This window comes from Oryctolagus cuniculus, chromosome 6 (assembly GCF_964237555.1).
Source record: "Oryctolagus cuniculus chromosome 6, mOryCun1.1, whole genome shotgun sequence".
NCBI lineage: Eukaryota > Metazoa > Chordata > Mammalia > Lagomorpha > Leporidae > Oryctolagus > Oryctolagus cuniculus.
The window spans coordinates 27979089-27984554 of record NC_091437.1 but is presented as its reverse complement, the minus strand read 5'-3'; positions in this window follow the sequence as shown (position 1 = coordinate 27984554).

The following is a 5466-nucleotide window of genomic DNA, read 5'->3' as shown; positions in this document are numbered from 1 at the left end:
TGCCAGACTCAAGGCTTGGCTTGAAGGGCTGCCCCCGCGGACCCAAGCTGGGATCAGGCTATGTAAGGAGGTATATCCCCGGGCTTCAGTGAGAAGGGGTAACTGACAGGGGACAGGTCAGCTGCCTCCCCATTGTCTGAGGACTTCTGTGCTGGCAGTGTCCTTGGGAAGGCAGGAACAGTGCCGCCTTTAAGGTGCCCGGATGACAGCCGCATCAAATATGTGACCTTTCCCTAGGAAGCCTGGTTTCCATGGTGAGCAGGGCCTCACGCTCCTTCCCAAGCCACGCTCTGTGGCTCTCAGCCTGCCCTGGAATGTGATGGCAGTGGCCCTGGCAGCTGGGTGGGGACAGCTACCCAGGGGCTGCCCCTTCCAATATCTGCAGGGTGAAGCAGAGCAGAGATTGAGATAGCCCCTGGATATCTGATGCCCACATTAGGCCCCCAGTCTGGCAGGATCTGCCCGGGGCCCTTGCCACTGTTGCCCTCACCCCCTGACCCCCATACATACCCATAATGACTCACGGCCAACAGGCTGCCAGGCTGGGCAGAAAAAAGGGGACTCTTTCTGTGAACCCCCATGTTAGGCAGAGGTCCTGACCCCCTCCATCTCATCTTGGCAGCCTGGGCCTACGAAGAGGGCCTGCCTCCCCAGCCTTGGCACAGCCTGTGTTCAGCCAGGCCTCTGCAGCTGCTGGAACGGGAGCTGAATGCCCAGGGCGTCTGCCAAAGCTTGCTCACTTCTTTCTTCCTTCTCTGAGCTATGCAAACGGAGGCTGCCCAGGAATGTGGCCGCTAACTCCCCACCACCCGCCTCCCCCTTCCCGAGCCTGTGCTCCCCCAACCCCCCAGGCTGGAGTCACATCAGAAAAATGCAGGGGAAGAAAGAAATCCCCCAATGTGTCATGACGTTAGGTTTCCGCCTGGTGCTCAGAAACAAGAAAAGTCGGAGGGGGCTGGGGAGGCAGCGTGGCCACAGCCGGAGCCCGGAGACTGGCTCACCTCTCTGCCTCCCTGCGGCACATCACCTGCTCCTCATGAAGTGGAAGCGAATGGCCCTGACTCAGATGCAGTTTCCAAGAACACCGCTAAGCCTGAGAGAGGCCATGCTGTGACTCCAAACTGGCAGCCAAACTAGCTCAGTGCCCCCATGTAGTCATTTAACAGACATCTAGTGATTTCCTCTCTGTGCTAGAGGCTGGGAACACCCGGTGAACAGGACCAGGTCCTGCTCTCTGAGAAGCTGTGCTCTAACAGGCAAGGTAGGCGGCTCAACACAAGGTCACAATAAGCAGTGAGCTATGCTGGGTGATGGGTGAGGGAGGCCGCTTCTCAGAGGAACTGAAATTCGAGCTGAGGCCTGAGAATGGCAGAGCTATGGTCCAGGTGAAGAGGGAGGAAAAGAAGAGTCCTCTGGGCAGCGGAACCAGCTGGAGTGGAGAGGGAGAATGATGTCAATGAGGAACTGAAATGAATTTGATGTGCCTGCTGGGTAGACCACCGGGTCAGGGTCGGCAGAAGCGGCTGCAGAGGGAGGCCCAGCCAGATGATGAAGGGCCTTCAGGATGGTGCCAAGGAGCATGGACTGGGTCCCCAGGGCAATGCGGAGCGAGCTAGGGTGTTAAAGGGTAAGGTGGATAGGGAGTGGCGGATCGGGTCTATTTTTCGGTAGATGACTGTGGCTGGAGAATGGATTGGAGGAATGGTCAGAGTGATGGGGAAAAGTGCAGGAAAAAGTGTGGGAGGTTTGGGAGGGATGAACATGGGGGAAGAGAGCAGGAAGGGCTGAGTTTTAGGCTTGCATGCATAGGTAGAAAGCGGGGCTATCCCGCTGAGGTGGGCCACCCTGGAGAAGGGACAGCTGCTAGGGGTGAGAGTAGCAAGGTTGTTCATTCTGAAGTGGTATCCATCACATCAGTAGAGTAGACGGTGTCCAGCATGCACTTGTGAGGGCTGTGTCTGGAGCCCTGGGGAAGGCTCTGGGCTGGTAAGATGTCCTTGGGCTGGAGACAGTAAGGAAGTGAATGGTCAAGACTACGCTGGTGGGGCCGGCGCTGTGACATAACAGGTAAAGCTGCTGCCTGCAGTGCTGGCGTCCCATATAGTCACTGGTTCATGTCCCTGCTGCTCCACTTCCAATCCAGCTCTCTGCTATGGCCTGGGAAAGCAGTGGAAGATGGGCAAGTCTTTGGGCCCCTGCACCCACGTGGGAGACCCGGAAGAGGCTCCTGGATCCTGGCTTTGCATCGGTGCAACCCTGGCCATTGCAGCTATCTGGGGAGTGAACCAGCAGATGGAAGACCCCTCTCTCTCTCTGCCTCTGTCTCTCTGAAACTCTGCCTCTCAAATATATAAATAAATCTTAAAAAAAAAAAAAAAAAAAAAAGACTTCACCAGCTGCTCTAACTGAAAATCCCCAGCATATCGGAGTTGTTTATTTCTCACCCGGGTGAAGTTCAAGATGGGTGTCCAATTAGTTATTAAACTGGGGGCTCTTCTCCAAGGAGCTGTTCAGGGACCCAGGTCCTTTCATGTTGCGCCTCTGCCATCTCTGATCCGTGGTTTCCAAGTTCACCGTGATGGGGAGAGAGCTCGGCAGCTCGGACTTATGGGAAATTCTGTCGCTTCCATTCCTCTCGCAGTCGCATGATGTGGTTACACCGAACTCCCAGAGAAGTGGGAAAGTGTAGCCTCGCTGGGTGTCCATGAAGAAGAAGAAAAGGATCTGGCAATGCGCTAGCCAGATTCTGGCACAGGAAGGCACAGGAGGGCATAAAAAATCACTGGGCAAGGGTGGAACTTGCACCAGTTCACTTGTCCCCATTTTTAGATGCCTGAGCATGGGGCAGGCAGAAGTGCCGAGACAGCCATTTCCTGCCCTTCTTTCCTCACCTCCCTCTTCCCCTTTCTTCTCAGAAACCGGCAGGGGAGGCCAGGCCATTTTAGTCCCTCCTGCAAGTTGAGCAGACCATCAGGGCAGAGGGGCTCCACAGTAGTCGTCACATGGGCTCTGGCCCAGCCACCCTTGCCTCTTCCCTGCCACTGGCTGCTATTCACCGCCTCTTCATTTTCCTTCTCCTCCACAAGCATTTAGTGAGTGCCTGCTGTGTGCTGGGTGCAATAGCAGATTCTGGAAATGCAGCAACGAACAAGGCGGAGGCTTCTCAACTGACTTATGATCTGCTCTCCCCCTGGGATGTGAGTTTCATCATTGACTCTGTGTCCTATGCTGCCCATCCCCGGCACTTAGAACAATGCCTCGCATATGGCAGGAAGTCTAGAAGGAATTGCTGGAAAAATGGCCAGAGGTGTGAAGTCCTTCGGGGGAACATGTAGATGACCGGCGCTGGGCAACAGGAAGGGTGTGGCTCTGGAAGGTGGGCCTGTTGCACAGTAACGTGGTCTGAAGAGACTTTTCAGCTTAGAGCTACAGGGCAGGTAGGTGATGAACACACGGAGAAGCCTATGCAAAGGCCTGTCCTAAAAGGCTGCACAGAGCACAAAGCAAGTTCAGTTGGCTGCAGCTTGGATGGAGAAGGCACTGCAAGAAGAGACAGAGGGGTGGGCAGGGACTCGACCGGGTGGGGCCTAAGGGACAAGACTTTCTGCTGGATTCTCGCCTCATTGTCTCAGTACCATGTGAACAGGGGTCAGAACTAAAGGTCCAGTCCATCTGACTGTACGTCTTGGGAGTAGAAACAGACACTGAGACGCTCCTTTTTGCTGACGGACATGGCGACGTGAACAACTGGCTCAGCATACGGAAGACATCGCGGAGTCACAACAGCCCCAGGAGGCTGGCATTCTTGCGGCCGGTTTCAGGTGAGGCTACTGAACGCTGAAAGAGGAGCCGCAGAAAGGCTCAAGTGTGGTGCAGCCCCCCAGAGGAGAGATTTTGAGGGCAGTGTTAGTCTTTATTGGAAAACGACAACTCTGATGAACCGCTCCGGCAGCTATAGACTGGCCGAGTTTGAGAATAGAATTGCAAAGGAGCCAGCGGTTAGACGAGAAAAACAGCCAGTGACGAGGGGTCCTTCTATGTGGGGCTCTGAGATGCCCAGCCCAGCATTCTAGAAGACCCAAATGTGGTCCCTTCACCCAGGAGCTCGCAGCCTACGGAAGCGGGAATGGGGAGGAGATACACAGGCAAGAGGACCGTAGTGTCAGTGCAGTGTGAGGCATTGTTCAGGCAGAGGCATAGATTGATGGGGGCAGAGGAAAGTCACCAAATGTACTGCCCCTCAGCCCTGAGTGGGGTGTGGGGGCTGTACAACACCCCACAGATTAGATGTTGACCCAATCCTTTTTTTGTTTGTTTGTTTCAAAGGAAGGGAATTTTTTTAAAAAGATTTATTTATTTATTTGAATGGCAGCATTGCAGAGAGGCAGAAGGGGAGAGAGAGAGAAAGAGAGAGAGGTCTTCCACCTCTGGTCCACTCCCCAGACAGCTGCAACAGTTGCAGCTGAACCGATCTGAAGCCAGGAGCCAGGAGCTTCCTTTGGGTCTCCCAGGCGGGTGTAGGAGCCCAAGGACTTGGGCCATCTTCTACTGCTTTCCCAGGCCACAGTAGAGAGCTGGATCAGCCTGGACTCCAACTGGCACCCATATGGGATGCCAGCACTGCAGGCAGTGGCTTAACCGCTCGCTATGCCACAGCGCCGGCCCCTTGTTTTGTTTTGTCTTGTTTTCTTAACACCCTTTCATTCATTCATTCCACCAGTACCTACCAACTGCTGATCATGTGCTAAGTCTAGGGATAGGGGAGAGAACAGACCTGGTACTACCCTCTGTCTAGTAGAAAGGTAGCCACTTAACAACCACGAAGACCATGAAAACACACAGACTATCTCTGGAAAGATATTTAAATGATAAGCATTCCCCTCTGGGAAGGAGAGCTAAGAAGCAGAGGGCCAGGAGCAGGAAGCGAATTTTCTTTTCCTGGTTCCCCATTTTTAATCTTTGCATTTTGTATATGGTTCTTTAAAAAAAAAAGATTTTATTTAATTAATTAATTATTTCAAAGGCAGAGTTACAGGCAAAGAGGGAGAGCCAGAGAGAGATCCTCCATCCGCTGATTCACTCCCCAAATGGCCACAACGGCCAGGGCTGGGTCAGGCTGAAGCTAGGAGCCTGGAACTCCATGAGCACTTGGATTCTTGTGGTGCACATCCCATGGGATGGCAGGGGCCCAAGCACCTGGGCTCTTCTGCTGCTTTCTCAGGTGCTTAGCCGGGAGCTGGATCAGAAGTAGAGCAACCAGAGCTCAAGCCATTGCTCACTCGGGAAGCTGGCATGGCAGGCATCAGCTTAACCTGCTGCTCCACAATACCAGTCCCTATATGGTTATTTTCAAAACTGTTTTTTCTATGAACTACAAATCCTCAAAGAGAAGTATTTATTTTCATTTTATTTGAAAAATAAAGAGAAAGAGAGAGAGATCTTCCATCCACTGATTCACTGCCCATA